The sequence below is a fragment of the Hylobates moloch genome, unplaced genomic scaffold, assembly GCF_009828535.3.
Source record: "Hylobates moloch isolate HMO894 unplaced genomic scaffold, HMol_V3 SCAFFOLD_14, whole genome shotgun sequence".
Lineage (NCBI taxonomy): Eukaryota > Metazoa > Chordata > Mammalia > Primates > Hylobatidae > Hylobates > Hylobates moloch.
The window spans coordinates 94549013-94567212 of record NW_026652289.1 but is presented as its reverse complement, the minus strand read 5'-3'; the positions used below and the strand labels follow the sequence as shown (position 1 = coordinate 94567212).

At 43.1% G+C, this 18200-nt stretch overlaps 1 protein-coding gene and 1 non-coding gene across 7 annotated transcripts in view; both read left to right on the top strand.

Moving 5' to 3' along the window:
* Positions 1–4908: 4908 nt before the first annotated feature.
* GABPB1 (GA binding protein transcription factor subunit beta 1) overlaps positions 4909–18200 on the top strand; it is an 83267-nt gene continuing 69975 nt past the window's right edge. For 2 of the 6 annotated variants that reach the window (XM_032174084.2, XM_032174089.2), the window contains exons 1-2: positions 4909–5321; positions 14037–14060. The gene's annotated coding sequence lies outside the window, so the exon portion shown is untranslated. Of the gene's footprint in view, positions 5322–6130; positions 6438–12077; positions 14061–18200 lie in introns of those variants that run through there. The other 4 variants (XM_032174088.2, XM_032174083.2, XM_058427301.1 and 1 more) reach the window with 3 other exon arrangements.
* LOC116482852 (U6 spliceosomal RNA) lies at positions 12835–12941 on the top strand. The gene has a single exon (XR_004252100.1). It is a non-coding gene; the product is annotated as a U6 spliceosomal RNA (small nuclear RNA).

Below are 18200 nucleotides of genomic sequence, written 5' to 3'. Positions count from 1 at the left end.
TTGAGGATGGTGAATTTAGGTAAGTTATTCAACCTATTTTAGCCTCAGTTTCTTCATTGGAAAAATGGGGCAAACAATACTTATTTTACACAGTTGTGAGGATTAAATAAGACAATATATGTAATAGGCTTTGCACAGTGGCTGGCATACAGGAAACGTTTAATATATGGTAGCTACTACAAACTCGGTTATTTCCATGTAGCTTTCCATGTCTACATGGAGGGAGAAAATGAGCAGATGTCCATTATAGTCTCGCTATTACAGTTTTCACTCTAAAGTAAAAAAGGCATTTATATTTATATGTCTTCTGGGAGTCTGGTTCTTCTGACTCCCTTCATCTGTGAGACCATAGGTACTTTTATGTAATATGATAAAAATTATTAGAAAAAGAAAAAAATGGCCACGTCCAGTGGCTCACACCTGTAATCCCAGCACTTTGGGAGGCCAAGGCAAGCAGATCACCTGAGGTTGAGAGTTCGAGACCAGCCTGACCAACATGGAGAAACCCATCTCTACTAAAAATACAAAATTAGCAGGGTATGGTGGTGCATGCTTGTAATCCCAGCTACTTGGGAGGCTGAGGTAGGAGTATCGCTTCAACTCGGGGGGGCGGAGGTTGCGGTGAGCCAAGATCGCACCATTGCACTCCAGCCTGGGCAATAAGAGCGAAACTCTGTCTCAAAAAAAGAAAAAAAAAAAAAACTAAAAAGGAAGAAAAGGCCAGGCACGGTGGCTTACGCCTGTAATCCCAGCACTTTGGGAGGCCGAGGCAGGTGGATCACAAGGTCAGGCGATCAAGACCATCCTGGCCAACATGGTGAAACCCCGTCTCTACTGAAAATACAAAAATTAGCTGGATGTGGTGGTGCACACCTGTAATCCCAGCTATTCAGGAAGCTGAGGCAGGAGAATCGCTTGAACCTAGGAGGCAGAGGTTGCAGTGAGCCGAGACAGCACCACTGCACTCCAGCCTGGCGACAGAGCAAGACTCCATCTCAAACACAAAAAACAAACAAAAAAAGGGAAATAAAGATATATGCAAAGTACAATCCCTCAAATTTTTATTAGACCCACAGAAATAAAATTAGTCTGTTAAATTGCTATAAGTTTCTAAATTCTTACTTTCTGTAAACGCCTTGTCATGGATGTGTAACAAAGGGCTTACAGACTAGCACTGCCCTGTGGACCATACTTTTGGTGAGACTGCTCTAGAGCACTGACAAAAATCAGACTTTGAATCCACAGGGCTGAAGTCAAAGCAACTGAAGGGTGTCCTGACTCACCAGCTGGCCACCTAGTGGCCTCTTTCTACTCATAAGCACAATGTTGTGTCACTCCTTAGTTCAAAAACCATCCATTGTTCTGCCTGACTCAAGGCTAAAATCTCAGTCCTTTAATTTGACATCCAAGGCCTTCCAGAGCTGGTTCTAAACAACTTTTTAAGTCTGACTTTCCACTATCCTCTATTTCACTAGACTGCATTGTCCAATATGGTAACAACTTGTCCCACTTGAAATGCAGGAAGTGAAATGAGGCTAATTTAGGAACTGAATTCATAATCCTAACTAATTTAAAATAAAATTAAAAAATATACACGATTCGATTACCGTAAAACTTTTAAGTATGCTTGGAACGACTTGGGTATGTGAATCTGTTTTTTCAGCTGGAAATTTTACGAAATCAAGTACTGAGATACGCTATAAGTATAAAATACACACCAGATTTCAAATGCTTAGTTATGAGAAAGATAATGTAAAATATTTTTAATACTTAGTAATTTTTTTATATTGATCACATGTGAAATAATATTTGGATATACTAGGTTAAATAAAAGGCGTAATTAAAATTAATTCCACCTAGACAACGTGCCCCAAACCTAGGCATCACTATTGATTCCTCCCTTTCCTCATTTAATTGGTAAGCAAGATAGGTCAGCTTTTTGGATCCATCCACTTTCCTCATCTCTACTGCTACTATCCTAGTCCATGATACTCCATTTCTTTTTTTTTTCTGAAACGGAGTCCCGCTCTGTCAGCCAGGCTGGAGTGCAGTGGTGCGATCTCGGCTCACTGCAAGCCCTGCCTCGCGGGTTCACGCCATTATCCTGCCTCAGTCTCCCAAGCAGCTGGGACTACAGCCGCCTGCCACCACGCCTGGATAATTTTTTTTTAATTTTTTATTTTGAGTAGAGACAGGGTTTCACTGTGTTAGCCAGGATGGTCTCGATCTCCTGACCTCTTGTTCCTCCCACCTCGGCCTCCCAAAGTGCTGGGATTACAGGCCTGAGCCACCGCGCCCGGCCAGATACTCCATTTCTTAAATCCTTCAATGGCTTCCAGTGCACTTCACCTTCTTATTGAGGCTAAAGACTTCACCTCCTATCATTCCTTCTTTTGGTCACTAGATTTCGGATACACTGACCTTGCTGTTCCCTAAACACGACAAACTTTTCACCTTAGGGCCTTTGCTCAGCTATTCCCTTTGGTCTCACACTGTTCTTGTCCTAATACCTTCTCAGTGAGGTCATCTCTGATCAACCAACCACCAAAAGTTTGCTCTCTTTTCCCCAGAGTAACACTTTGTCCAATCAGCCTTTAATTTTCTTCACAAACTCTTTTTTTTTTTTTTGAGACAGAGTCTCGTTCTGACGCCCAGGCTGGAGTGCAGTGGCGTGATCTCGGCTCACTGCAGCCTCTGTGTCTGGGTTCAAACTATTCTTCTGCCTCAGACCCCGCAGTAGCTGCAATTACAGGAGCGTGCCACCGTGCCCGGCTAATTTTTGTATTTTTAGTAGAGACGGGGTTTTGCCATGTTGGCCAGGCTGCTAACTCCTGAACTCAGGAGATCCACCCACCTCGGCCTCCCAAACTGCTGGGATTACTGGCATGAGCCACTGCACCCGGCCTTCTTCACAAATTTATGGGATATTCTCTCTCATTTTAAAAACTTGTTTATACGCTGTTTCCCTCTAAAAACAGGAGTAGGAACCATTTGTTTTGCTGCTGCTTTACCTATTTCAGTGTGTAGAACAGTACCAGGCACAGAGTAGGTGCTCTTCCAACAGTGCTGAATGAGTATCTAATTTCTGACTACACGTCTGCCTGGTTGGCTCACAGGCACTTCAAATTTTACACGGTCAAAACAGAGCCTTCTTTCTTCCCTAACATATATTCTCTTATTTTGTTTCTAATCTCAGTGAAGACATTACTATTCTCCTAGCTGCTCCACCAACTCACTTGGGAGTCATCTCTGACATCTATCTCCCTCAGTCATTTTCAGTTAACCAAATCTCCCAATAACCACTTTATTTTCTTCACACCTACCTGCCATCAACTCAGTCCAAGTCATTACTGGCTCACAGCCACTGTTTACTCCAAACTCTTCTGTTTACCTCAAATTTTTGTGTAACAGTGATCTGTCTAAAATGAATTCAATCCTATGATTCTTCTTCTTAAAATCTTTCAGTTATCTTCCTCCTGGCTCTCAGAAGCTGACTTCTGCACATAGCATTCAAGGCCTTACAAGTATACCTCCAGCACTGTCTTCTTTACCCAACAATCTCTCTAGTGTTTGCCTCCAAACATCTGTACTTACTGCTTCTTATCTAGAAGGTCTTCCATAATACCCTTATTGAAGTTAATTGCTTCTCTAGTCCCATTCCATTTTATTCCTCCCTCTTGGTTTAGTAAGGGGTTCCGCCTTTATTTGATTCCACAGCATTAAGTAGCTTCACTCTCATCATACTGATGATGCCTATTTACTTGTCTACGTTCTACAGCCTAAGATTAATGGGGGCAACGATTCTGTAACAATTAGCTGAATGTTCACTCAAATAAACAATGCTCATTCAAATAATGCTACAGAAAAACAGAATTTTGACAAATTTCTATTAACCGGAAAAATGAAAACATTAAATCAAAAGAAAACATACCCTATGGTTCCTATGCTTTTTTTCTATTTTAGGCATAATGCTTTAATAAATTACGCAAAGACTACAAACCTTTATTACATCAATTGTTACAAAAGGCTAAGTGGAGAAAGATTACTTATCTGAAGCTGCACAAAATCAGTGGGCAATATGGATTTCATTTAAGCTTGTCAATTCTCCTGGATTAAATTCTTGGCGCTGTCTCACATATTCCCAAGTCCTACACGTAGGATGCTAGAAGTTGCAGTTACTAGGTTGGGAAAGCCATGCCCAGACGCCCCTGTGAAAAACGTATCAATATATTAAATTCCTTAGCAAATCGCATCTAGATTAAGTTCATAAGGCTTTTTTTTTTTTAACTTTGCAAATCTCCAAACTTTTGCTACTTTCTTAATAAAATACAACAAAATTTTTGACATTCCAGCCACGGAAAAACAGATCTCTACCTCTGAGGTGGCAGTAATCCAAGCAGTTATTAGGATCTAAGAAATACGAGGCATAATTACAATGTTGGGGAAAAAATCTATAGAAGTATGTATATCTTCGTCATGAACCTGACTGTTGAGTTTATGAAAAAGTGGAAAAGGAACCTCACTCGTTCCTTCCCTGGTACCTTCACAGCGTCTCCCGTCCCAGTCTGCCTAGTTGAATCTAGGGACACTTAAAGGTAAATCCTAGCCTCTTGGCTGTCCTTCCGTCTCCCAGGATTCTGCTAGGCCGCTTAGTTGGCAAGCTTAAACTCCAAAGATTCCGCACTCTCCGTCTTTCAACAGTCATGTCACAGAGACACGAAGGTTAGCACACGAACATTAGTTTCCAAACTCCTACCCACCGCAGAACAGGCGGGAAGGTTCGGCGGCCACCCGGCCTCTCCGCCGCGCACATGGCCGTCCGCGGCTCCCACCCCCGCTGCCGCGCAGGCGCCGGGCGAGCCGGGACTTGCGGTCGCCGAGAGCGGATCATTCCGCCGCTTTCTTTGTGTGGCTGAAGCGCTAGAAATGGCATATTTTCTTTCCTTTCGTTAAAAAATCAGACCCCCTTTCCCCTCTCTCCCCGCGGGAACACAGCTAGGGAGTGGGTAGGAGCAGGATCTGCCGACGACTGCAGAGGCGGAAAATCCTCGGGCGAGGAGCTGAAGAGGGCCGGGTCCGGGAGGGATGCTGGGAGCTTGACTCACTCGCACACCATGTGTCCCTCCGCGCGCAGCACGGGGGACTTTTCGGTGGGGATTTTGGGCGCCGACCAGACGCGGCATTTTCGGAAAATAGCGCCCTGTGCAGCTGAAGCGCTTTGTGTGTAGCGGGGCCGCGTCAGCCCGGCCGGGTACGAGGCGCCTCGGGTCCCCGCACCACCTCCTGCTGCCTTCCCGTCGCCGCTCCCGAAGCTTTTCCAGGTCAGTGCGGGTCTGTGTAGGGCCCTGTTACCACCGGATGTGGAAGTTGATCTCTTCGCTGGTAAAAAATAATTCCACTTCCCCCGGAACCCAGATCATCCCCGCGATTTCCTGTTTATTGCATTAAGGCGCCGGGTTTCCGGGGCTCCTGGCCCCGCTTATTCCGCGGGGGTCGGCGGGGTCGGCCTGGGCGCCCGCTCCGCCCGCGCCGCCGCTGCGCTTTGTCCGCTGGGCACCCCGCTTCTGGGAGGGGCGGGCAGACATGGTGGCGGCCGCCGCCCCCTCCTCGGCCCTGGCGTGCCGCGGCCTCCTCGCGGCCACCCGGCGGGCCGGTCCCGAGCGGCAGCCCCGGGGTGGCGATGGGGTCGCGCCGAGGCAGCGGAGGTTCTGCGGGCGACTGGAGGTTGGCAGTGGCCGGGAGAAGGAGGAAAGCAGGCGCAGCTGGGCCTCGGCCTCTGGCGCCGCGGTACCCTTTGTCTCGGCAGCCTGACGGCCCCGCCGGGCTCTCCGGAGAGGGGAACGGGCGGCGAGGGTGGCGGGTTCTGGGCGCCCTGTGCTGCGGGGCCGAGAGGCGCTCGGGCCGCGGCGGGATCGGCCGGACCAGACAGGGTTAATGGGAGAGCCTGGCCAGTCCTGCGCGGGGCCCCCGCAGCGACAGCCTTGGCCGCGGGCACTGGAGTCCTGAGGGGGAGAAGCCTGCCGTTCTGAAGGCTCGGGAGTTCTGCCCCAAAGACTTCGCCGCCGAGACCTGCGGGTGCACGGCCTCAGGGAAGAAGTTGAGAATTTTGCCAGGTCATCTCTGCCAGGGCACAGTTCATCAGTGTATGTTTAGTGTGTTTCGGTGAAGCTCTCCAAGTGTGTTGAATCAGCGTGCCTAGCCTCAAGGGTGCATCGTGAAAACTGAAACCAAAGGAATGATACAGGCCTGCTTTGTGTGTGTCTTCCCACTTTAAGCTTGTTTTCAGTACAAATACTCTTGCTTTAAACCTGATTGGACTGTGGCGAGCGGACATCTGTTCAAAGGAGGGGCCGAGACCACAGTACTTCTGAAGGGGGCTTGATAATGTGGAAACATTTTAAGTTTTCTCTCCGGACTGTTTTGCTCTCTCAATTCAGGCAAGTTACTGAAGTACGTTTTTTATCTAGAAAAAGGTTTGATGTAGTCTGTAAATGGTCCTTGTAAAGTACATTGCCATCCCAGAGTTAAAAGATCCACTCTCATTTATTATGCAGAAGTTAGTGGTCAGACATTCTTTCTTGTAGATAGTTTTATCTCATGTAAAGACCCACCCAGCTTGGTTTAAATTTTTTTCTCACTGACGTATAACCATCAGCTTTGATACTTCCATTTTCAGGCTCAGACTTTGAATTTAAGGAAACTAAAGATTATTTTATTTTATTTTATTTTCTCTCGGTTTTTTTTTTCCAAAAACAAAAAATAAATCCATTACATGTTAACATGGATGATATGTTGAGTGACATCTTGCATTTTTGCAAATCTTTTTAATGCCTGGTTTAATAGAAGATTCTCAAATCTACGTCAGACTGTTGTGGTTAGCACACCATGTAACCTCTGGAACACTCCACTGTACACTCATACTTTTTAAAAAAAAAAACCGAAATGTGTCATTCTTACCGTGCTTTCACCATACAAGTCAAATCAGGATATTATGCAAGACACATTTTTAACAAGACTGAATAAGATTGATTCCCATACTTTTTTTTTTACTCGGCTCTAACTTTTTTAAAAGTTGGAATTTAGGTGCCTAAACAAAATCACAGATAAAGACTGCATAATCTGCTTGTGATCTCGGAGACTCAGGAACGTTTGAAGATATTCTTAAGTGATTAAAACATTTAATTCTATTACATATTTATAATGATTTACACAAGTAACACTTGAGTTCCACATTACATATGCTATTACACTTGTGTGTAAATGTTATCTTTAAAGATAGAACATGTTGAAAACTATAGGAGGTACAGATTTTACAGAAAATTAATTCTGCAGTGAATCCTTTGGTGAAACGAACAGTTTGCAGAGACATATCCTTAGAGTTCTTTGTCTCTGAATCATTCTGGGTTTTCTAGGTTGGGAGACAATTACACTTATTGGGAGACAATTATACTTAATTGATTAATGCGTAAAAATTTAAGGCCATATTTTAATGGCTTTGAAAGGAAGCTAAGTTTGTTTCCAGTTGTTTCTGTGAACTGTAGTCTGAATCTGTCAGTCTATAGTTCTCTACTGTTCAATCAACAGGAAGCATCTGGTCATTCTTCGTGTAATTGTTAGAAAATACCAGGTGTATTTTTAATGTTTGCTGTTTAAACGAAAATAGATTGGATCTTGGTTAAGTTCACTTCGTATGGCCAGGCACAGTGGCTCACGCCTGCAGTCCCAGCACTTGGGGAGGCGGAGGCGGGCCGATCACCTGAGGTCAAGAGTTTGAGACCAGCCTGGCTAACGCGGGGAAACCCCATTTCTACTAAAAATACAAAAAATTAGCCGGGCGTGGTGGCGCGCGCGCCTGTAATCTCAGCTACTCGGGAGGCTGAGGCAGGAGAATCGCTTGAGCCAGAGAGGCAAAGGTTGCAGTGAGCCAAGATACCGCCATTGCATTCCAGCTTGGGCAACAGGAGCGAAACTCTGTCTTAAAAAAAAGTATGCTTGGTTTTAGTTTGTTTTTTCCCCTAACATTGTGTCACTGTAATGGACCACATCTCCTGTACCATGGATTTTTTTTTGTCTTTTTTCTTTTGACCCTCAGTACCAGAAATAGTAACAGGTAACAGGTAAAGTGCACGTCATGAGGAATTCAGAAATTCAGAAATTACATGAAGTTTTGCATCATGAATTTATTTTTGAGGGTCCGTGAGGCGGTTACCCAGTCTCTGTTTGCAAGTAGCCTGAATTCAGATGAACTCACTGATGGCCTCCATCTCTTCTGACTTTGCAAACGTTGAAAAACCCACACAAAATCTTGAAGTTCAGAGCAACTTAGCTTCCTAAGTGTCATCCCTCTGCTCCCCTCTCCTCCCCAACAACTAGTATGATTTCCAGCTAGTAATCACAATGTTTCTATAGCTCTGATGTGCCTACATTGGGATAGCTATAATTAGTATTATAGTTTTCTGAAGATGTTTGTTCCATCATGCTTTCTAGAAGGTAAATCTAGCACTAGATGAGATCAGTATTAGGGCCTGTGTTTTTTCTCAGTGTTGACATCACAGCGCTCTATACAGAGAAGATGCTTTGGTGCAATCAGTTGTCAGTTCAGTTGTTGGTGGGCTAGTGCACCTTTCTGTCTCTCTCTCTCTGTCTCTCTCTCTCTCTCTCTCCCTCCTTCCCTCCCTCCCTCACCTTTGTCCCTCTCCCTCTCTCTCTCTTTCCCTCCGTTTTCCCCTTTGCACCTCTTCTTTGTTTGACACGGTCTTGCTTTCTCTGTTACCCAGGCTTAGTGCAGTGGTGCAATTATACTTCACTGCAAGCTCCACCTTTCAGGCTCAAGCGATCCTGCCTCTGCCTCAGCCTCCTGAGTAGCTGGGACTACAGGTACCTGCCAACATGTCTGGCTAATTTTTTAATTTTTTGTAGAGACAAGATCTCACTATGTTGCCCAGGCTGGTCTCAAACTTCTGGACCCAAGTGATCCTCCCACCTTGGCCTCCCAAGTGTTGGGATTATAGGCGTCAGCCACCACACCCATCTGTGAATAATTCTGAAGTTGGTAGAACAGCTTATTGATAGAGCAAGGTGTTAGCCCGACTTTACTGTGTGCTAGTTATATTATATTTGGGGTATTGTGTTGGCTTTTTGGGTAGCATACCATCATAAGTGAGACCTTGTGTTCATTCTCAGACTTTATCAGAATCATCTGGAGAGCTAATTAAAAACCACACAGAGGACCAAACTTAAGTAGGGTAGGAACGGATCTTAATTTTTCTCATTTCCAAGGTGGTAGACATCTAAGTGTCAAAATCACTTATCTGTAGAGCATAAACGAGGACCTTTATCATGAGAGAAATGGAAATGAGAAAAAGTTGAAAAAATGGGATGTTTGACCTAAAGAAGAGGAGCTTCTTTTGAGAAGTAACAGCCACTTTTAAGGATTTGGAGTTCTGTCATACAGAAGGATCAGATTTGACTTGACCAGAAGGAACTAGAGTCAGTGGGTAGAAGTTTAAAAGAAGCAGATTTCAACTCTCTTTCAAGAGAAATTTCCTCAAAATTGTGAAGATAGAATGAGTTGTTTTGGGTGGTAGGTTGTTCTGTTCACTGACAAGTTGGAGATTCTAGAGTAGAGGAATCATACTGAAGGAGAATTTGACCTAGGTGTCTTCAAGTTACCTATCAACTTCGAGGTTTTATTAAATATGCCGAGGTTTACAGGTGGAAGAACAAAAAGCTAATTGAGTGAAACAAGCTGGTTAACTTAAGTGGATAATAGTTTTTCTTCTTGGATAAAGAGAAATGAGTATTAAGTGAGAAGGCTATTTAATGAAGGGCTTTAAACCACACTGTAATTTGGCAGATTCAGCAGCCTTAAAAATTGGCATACCTTCTGACATGGAAATTCCCTTTAAAGAATTTTTTTGGATGTAGTAAAGATGTGTGTGAATATTTAGTTGTGAGCATACCAGTTGCAGTGTTGTTGATTATAAAAGCTGTGTATTAATGCCTTTAAGCCCCATGGTAGTCATATGAAGTGGGTAGTACTATTTCTGTTTTTCAGAAGAAAAAACAGGTATAGAGAAATGAGGTTGCTTGCTCAAGGTACCTGAGTTAGTTAAGTGTTAGGGCCAGGACTTGAATCCAACCAGTGTGACTCTAGAGCCAGTACTATTGACCATTATATGGTAAAATGGTAAACAACCTAAATGCTTCACAGTGATTATTAGGGTCCATCCCTTCCGTGGGGTACTGCCTTCTCAGCCATGAAAATGATGATGGAATAATATAAAGACATGAAAGGATGTCTTGGTATATGTAAGGGAGAAAAAATAAATTTAAAAACATGATTCCATTTTGGTAAAAAAACCCCAAAATATATTGATGTCTGGAAGGATATGTGCCAAATTGTTAAGTGGTTATTTCTGAGTGTAGTTTTACAGGTGAATATTTTGTTTGCTTATCCAAATTTTCTAACTTCCACAATGAATATAAATTATCTATCATGTGTTGTAATTAAGATATTAAGATGTTATTTTTCAATAAAAAATTAAATGTGTTAGCATAAGCTGAGAAATTTGGGTTTTATACTCTGCATTTTAAGCAAGTTTGTAGAAATTGTACGAGAATTTGTAAATGCATGTAGTATTTTGTAATTTTTTGTTTGATTCCTTATTCTAGAAGTAATATCAATTGAGTAGAGAAACATATCACTCCTACCACCCTACCATAATCAATTCTCTTATTTTGTTGTGTTTTGTTAATCTTATGTGTAATATTTTAAATATTCATCCCAGTGTCATCCCAGTTAGTCATACTCTAGCTGTGTGATTTTAGGCAGTTTACTTAATCTCTCTGTGGCTCAGTTTCCTTCTTTGTAAAATGCGGATTATTATAATACTTAGCTCATTATGATTGGAAAGATTAAATGTTATTTCATATGAAGTGAACAGAACAGTACCTGAAACATAGTTAATAGCTCAATAAATGTTAGCAATTATAGGATCACAGTCCACCATTCAAACTCTTAGGGTCTAATAGGTTATGGAATTAGGAATTTTGTTTGATATGGACAAGGTAATAATGTGTAGCCTTCCAGTAGAGTCCAGTGCAATATCCCCCTTCAAAAGTGTTACTGTTTCTTCAACAAAATGTATGAATGTTTGCACTAAATAGGATAAAGACTGTAAATAGCTTCATATCAGTTTGGGTAAGGTTTACCACAAGATGAGTTATTTTGGGTTTCAGAAGTTTTTTGGATTTTTGGAATTGAAGATAAGGAACCTATAAAATATTAATTTTGAGTCCTATTTTATAATATTAAAACATCTTTTCATGGTATTGTATAGTTTTATAGTGCATGGTAAATTAAAGTCAATTAAAATGAAATAATGGAAAATGTCCACCTCTATCTCCTTTGATTAAAAAAATACTGAGCATACTGATACTATGATTTTTTTTTAAATATATATTTTTTGAGATGGATTCTCACTCTGTCGCCAAGCTGGAGTGCAGTGGCACGATCTTAGCTCAGTGCAATCTACACCTCCCAGGTTCAAGCAATTCTCCTGCCTCAGCCTCCCGAGTAGCTGGGACTACAGGTGTGCGCCACCACGCCCAGCTAATTTTTGCATTTTTAGTAGAAACGTGGTTTCACCATGTTGGCCAGGATGGTCTGGATCTCTTGACCTTGTGATCTGCCTGCCTCGGCCTCCCAAAGTGCAGCAATTACAGGTGTGAGCCACTATGCCCAGCCAAAAAGTTTCAAAGTTTAAAAAAAAAAAAAAAAAATGGCTGGGCGCAGTGTCTCACAACTGTAATCCCAGCACTTTGGGAGGCTGAGGCAGGCGGATCACTTGAGGTCAGGAATTCGAGACCAGCCTGGCCAACCTGGTGAAACACCGTCTCTACTAAAAATACAAAAATTAGCCAGACATGGTAGTATGTGCTTGTGTCTCAGCTACTCGGGAGGCCGAGGCAGGAGCATCCCTTTAGTCTGGGAGGTGGAGGTTGCCTTGAGCCGAGATTGCACCACTGTACTGCAGCCTGGGTGACAGAGCAAGATTATGTCTCAAAAAAAAAAAAAAAAAAAAAAAATTGAAACTTAAACTACTCCTGTTGGTCCTGACTGTGATTCTACTTTTAAGAATATCTTAAACCCACTAATGCTATGATTATATTACATAATGTAGAATCTTTTTTTTCTGAAAGAGGCTTGAGCATTCCTATAACCCAATTAGCTTGTTTATGTCTCATTACACTTGAGGGGTAAGATACTTTTACTATGGTGGTTTACTATAGTAGTGATTCTTTTTTTTTTTTTTTTTTCAGATGGAGTTTCACTCTGTCACCCAGGCTGGAGTGCAGTGGTATGATCTTGGCTCACTGTAACCTCTGCCTCCGGGGTTCAAGTGATTGTCCCAAGTAGCTGCAGTTACAGGTGCTCGCCACCATGCCCAGCTAATTTTTGTATATTTAGTAGAGACAGGGTTTAGCCATGTTGGCTAGGCTGGTCTCCAACTTCTGACTTCAAGTGATCTGCCCACCTTGGCCTCCCAAAGTGCTGAAATTACAGGTATAAGCCACTGCGCCCAGCCTATAGTAGTGATTCTTTAAAGGAGGTGGGTAGATGCCACTGTGATACCTGTCTTTAACACACCCATTCTGTGCATGTAGAGACTGAGGTGGTTGTAAAATCACAGTACTGAACTTTGGAATTAGGTCGATTCTTCTCATTATGATAATGGTTTTGGATGTATAGCCTCTTCTGACTCCTGGAATCCTTTATTTCCATAGCACTTCCCATGTATCCAAACAGAGGAAAAAATAATTAGTAGTATAGTGCTTGCTTCAGCAGCACGTATACTAAAATTGGAACGATGCAGAGAAGATTAGCATGGTCCCTGCACAAGGATGACACGTAAATTTATGATGTGTTCCATATTTATTATTCTTTTTAATAATAAAAAATAAAAAAATTTGTATGGTGTATAAGTGAATGATCTAAAAAATTTCCTTTATGCCCTCAATGGCCTGTGTGGACTCTGTGATCTTTGCCATTGTTTTTATTCTTCCTGTGTTCGTTTACTTGTTCCATTCATAGAGACCCTCAGTTTCTCGCCCTTAGTGCTATGGTCTAAAAGCTTGTGTCTCCCCATAATTCATGTTGAAATCTTAACCTCCAAGATGATGGCATTAGGAGATGGGGCCTTTGGGAGGTGATTAGCTCAGGTGGGTAGAGCCTTCAGGAGTGGGATTAGTGCTCTTAAAAAAGAGAGTCCAGACCGGGTGCAGTGGCTCATGCTTGTAATCCCAGCACTTTGGGAGGCTGAGGTGGGTGGATCAGGAGGTCAGGAGTACAAGACCAGTTTGGCCAAGATGATGAAACCCCATCTCTACTAAAAATACAAAAATTAGCTGGGCATAGTGGCAGGCGCCTGTAATTCCAGCTACTCGGGAGGTGAAGGCAGGAGAATTGCTTGAACCTGGTGGGGTGGAGGTTGCAGTGAGCCGAGATCGTGCCACTGCACTCCAGCCTGGGCGACGAGTGAGACTGTCTGAACAAAAAAAAAAAAAAAAAAAAAAAGAGACTCCAGACAGCTTGTTAGCTCTTTCTTCCCTTTCTTCCACATGAGGTTACAGCAAAAAGACAGATGTCTAGAAGCTGGCCCTTACCAGATACTGAATCTGCCAGTGCCTTATCTTGGACTTCTCAGCCTCCTGGGCTGGGTGTGGTGGTTCATGCCTGTAATCCTGGCACTTCAAGGAGACTGAGGCGGGAGGATTGCTTGAGACCAGCCTTGGCACCATAGTGAGACCCCATCTCTACAAAAAAAAAAAAAAAAAAAATCATTTTCTGTTGTTTGTAAGCTACCCAGTTCATGGTATTTTGTTACAGCAACCCAAACAGTCTGAGACGTTTAGCGTACTCCTGTATGCACTAGATACAGTCTGCACTTTGACATCAATCACTTATTTTATATTTTACTGGACTCCTATTGTCAGATTTTTCCACCATCGATTTCTTCTGTTTTCCCTCACAGGTCACAGCATATTTGTGGAGGAAGGTGAGTAATTATGAAGATTTCTTGGCCGCTATAAATTTACGCTGAACAATTCCAAATAGGCCCTTCCTACTTCTTGGCAATCATCTTATTAATTGCATTTTTCTGTTGTCTCATATTCCTTCTTCCTCTTTAACTCTTAATAGATGCCATTTACTTCTATTTAAGTGAAAAAGGAAAACAGGGTACAAGCTTGCACATTTTTTTTTTCATTGTAACCATGGCAAATCACTGTTCTTTCATCTTATTTTGTAAATTGAATGGAAGAAGAATCCTGCTGCCACAGTTAATTTTACCTCTCTGGTCACTTTGATTGTTATTTGCAATGTTGTTTCTTCCCTACCTTAAAATATGTACAGACTTCTCACTGGGCGTGGTGGCTCACGCCTGTAATCCCAGCACTTTGGGAGGCCTAGGCGGGTGGATTATGAGGTCAGGAGATCGAGACCATCCTGGCTAACACAGTGAAACTCTGTCTCTACTGAAAATACAAAAAATTAGCTGGGCATGGTGGCGGGTGCCTGTAGTCCCAGCTACTCGGGAGGCTGAGGCAGGAGAATGGCGTGAACCCGGGAGGCGGAGCTTGCAGTGAGCCAAGATTGCAGCACTGCACTCCAGACTAGGTGACAGAGTGAGACTCCGTCTCAAAAAAAAAAAAAAAAAAAAAAGTACAGACTTCTGTACTTTGGGAGGAAAAAAAATCAATTTTGATGAACTGCTGCTACTGTTCTTTCTAGCTATCTGCCGCATTTCTCTAATTCAAAAATTTTAAGAATTGAATTACAATTGCTGCCCTGAGTTTTTACTTTTTTTTCGAAGACAGGGTCTCACTGTGTTGCCCAGGCTGGAGTACAATTGCAGCTCACTGCAGCCTTGACCTCCTCAGGCTCAGGTGATCCTCCTACCTCAGTTTCCCGAGTAGCTGGGACTACACGCATGTGTCATTACCATGCCTGGCTAATTTTTGTATTTTCCTGGTAGAGACAAGGTCTCACTGTGTTGTCCAGGCTGGTCAATCCTGAGTTCTTTTACTACTACTTTCCTAACTTACGCAGTTTTGGAATAGCATAATTCAGATTGTTGCTTCAGAGGACATCTTTTTTGTCAATAATATTGGCTTCATCCTGACTCTTTTCAGCTAGTATATATGTGTTACTATTTCCACCGAGGCTTCTTAATGTTCTCTCCTTGCCGTTTGTGTTAGTTTGCCATGCTGGTTTTCCCTTCTGACTACTACTTTTCTGTTTTCTTTGTTGTTTCATGAGCCTCTTAGCACTGTTAGTCTCATCAGCACTTGATTATTCCCCTCTTAGATGTTTTATATGCTGATGACTCCCAAATGTGTGTCCCATCCATGTTTGTTGCTCCAGTAGTTTACTGGATATTTCTGTTGGAACACTCGAGGAATTTCCATCACTTTTAGATTTATTATTATTCAGCCTCCCACCTGCTTTCAGCATTTCTTTTAATTTTATCATACTTGGCCGGGCGCGGTGCCTCACGCCTGTAATCCCAGCACTTTGGGAGGCCGAGGCGGGCAGATCACGAGGTCAGGAGATCGAGACCATCCTGGTTAACACAGTAAAACTCCGTCTTACTAAAAATACAAAAAAATTAGCCGGGCGAGGTGCGGGCGCCTGTAGTCCCGGCTACTCGGGAGGCTGAGGCAGGCGAATGGCGTGAACCCCGGGGGTCGGAGCCTGCAGTGAGCCGAGATCGTGCCACTGCACTCCAGCCTGGGCGACAGCGAGACTGCGTCTCAAAAAAAGAAAAATAATTTTATCATACTTAAATTTTGAAGTAGTCCACGATGCATACTTTTTATTTATTTATTTATTATTTTTTGTTTTTTTGAGACGGAGTTTCACTCTTGTTGCCCAAGCTGGAATGCAATCTTGGCTCACTGCAACCTCTGCCTCCTAGGTTCAAGCGATTGTCCTGCCTCAGCCTCCTCAGTAGCTGGGATTACAGGCATGCACCACCACGCCTGGCTAATTTTGTATTTTTAGTAGAGATGGGGTTTCTCCATGTTGATCAGGCTGGTCTCAAACTCCCGACCTCAGGTGATCCGCCCTCCTCGGCCTCCGAAAGTGCAGGCGTTACAGGCGTGAGCACAGTTGTTTACCCTTTATTGGCTCTCAGTTTGTCTTGGAATTCTGCGTTGCCTATTATTTGCTTCCTTTAAACTTTAGATTTTCCTTCCTTGAATCCTTTTTGCGTATGGCTGCCAGAATGATTTTCCTGAAGATTTTTTGAACCCATTGCTAAACATATGAGCCTGAGGAGAGAGCATGTGCTGTTGATCTTTGCACTGTCTATTCTGTCAAAGTGAATTGAACCTGTGCTGAATAAATGTTTGAAAGGGTCACCATTTGCTCAGAAATTTGAATGACTCCCAGTTGTTTACAAGATAAAGTCCAAATTCTACTTTCTGACTTTCAAACCTTTTTATATTCTTCAGCCTTATTCCTTACTGTTTAACATTATTAAGCTGGTGTTTACTCTGTAATATACCTTGCTTAAGCACAACTCCATGCATTCTTCCTTTTCCTTGCCTGTCAGAGCCTACTCAGGGATGTTTGCCCTGCGGCCGGCACTGTTCTAATCTCTGGTGTTATAGTAATGAACAAAAGAGAAGACAAAGTCCTGTTTTCTTGGCGCTGACGTTTGTGGGGAGGGACACATAGTAAACAAATATGTGATGTTAGGTGGTAATGAGTAAAACGAAAAGGAATAAAAGGTAATAAAAGATGATTGTTTATTCTGATTTCCAGTAAAAAATATATCTTACATGGTAATTATATATGTTACTATGTGCATATGTGATAACTACATTTGATTGGCCAGGTGCGGTGGCTCATGCCTATAATCTCAGCACTTTGAGAGGTGGAGGCGGGCAGATCATGAAGTCAGGAGATCAAGACCATCCTGGCCAACATGGTGAAACCTCATCTGTACTAAAAATACAAAAACTAGCTAGGCGTGGTGGTGTGTGCTTGTAGTCCCAGCCACTCGGGAAGCTGAGGCAGGAGAATCGCTTGAACCTGGGAGGCAGAGCAGAGGTTGCAGTGAGCTGAGATGGCGCCACTGCACCTCCAGCCTGGTGACAGAGCGAGACTCCATCTAAAAAAAAAAAAAAAAAAAAGGAGGTAAGGGGATAGATTGGTGGGATGTGGTAGCTATCTTATGTGGTCTGGGAAAGCTGCTCCCTGGGTGTCCTAGAGTGCAGGAGCAAGCCATGCGGTTATCTAAGTGAAGAGTTCTAGGCAGCAGAACCAACTTGTGCTAGACCCTAAAGTGCGAACACATTTGCCTTGTTCAAAGAATTGCTAAGACATTTGTGGCTAGAGCACAGTAACTAAGGGGGAGAATGATAGATGAGCTGAGAAGAGATGATGGGGAGATTGATAGATGAGCTGAGAAGAGATGATGGGGAGATTGATAGATGAGCTGAGAAGAGATGATGGGGAGACAGATAATGCTTCAAATGTTAAGTCCTGCCAGGCACGGTGGCTCACGCCTGTAATCCCAGCACTTTGGGAGGCCGAGGCGGGTGGATCACGAGGTCAGGAGATCGAGACCATCCTGGCTAACACAGTGAAACCCTGTCTCTACTAAAAATACAAAAAATTAGCTGGGTGTGGTGGTGGGCGCCTGTAGTCCCAGCTACTCGGGAGGCTGAGGCAGGAGAATGGCATGAACCCAGGAGGCGGGGCTTGCAGTGAGCCGAGATGGTGCCACTGCACTCCAGCCTGGGTGGCAGAGTGAGACTCCGTCTCAAAACAACAACAACAACAACAAAACAAATGTTAACTCCTTCATTGAAGAGGGCTTCTTTGACTACTACAACTTGTTAATATAAACCTTGGAACCTATCTAACAACTATGGAAGTAGCTCTCAGATGATTGTTTATTCTGACTCCCAATAAAAAATATATCTTACGTGGTAATTGTCTATATATATTACTATGTGCATGTGTGATAACTACATTTGATATATACTGATATTTTCAAAAACATTGGCTTTAAGCTACTAAAGTGATTTCACAGTCTGTTAATAGGTCATGACCAACAGTTTGAAGAGCACTGAACTATGGTGTCTATACCCACTTAAACAAAACACTGAACTACAAACTACTTTTG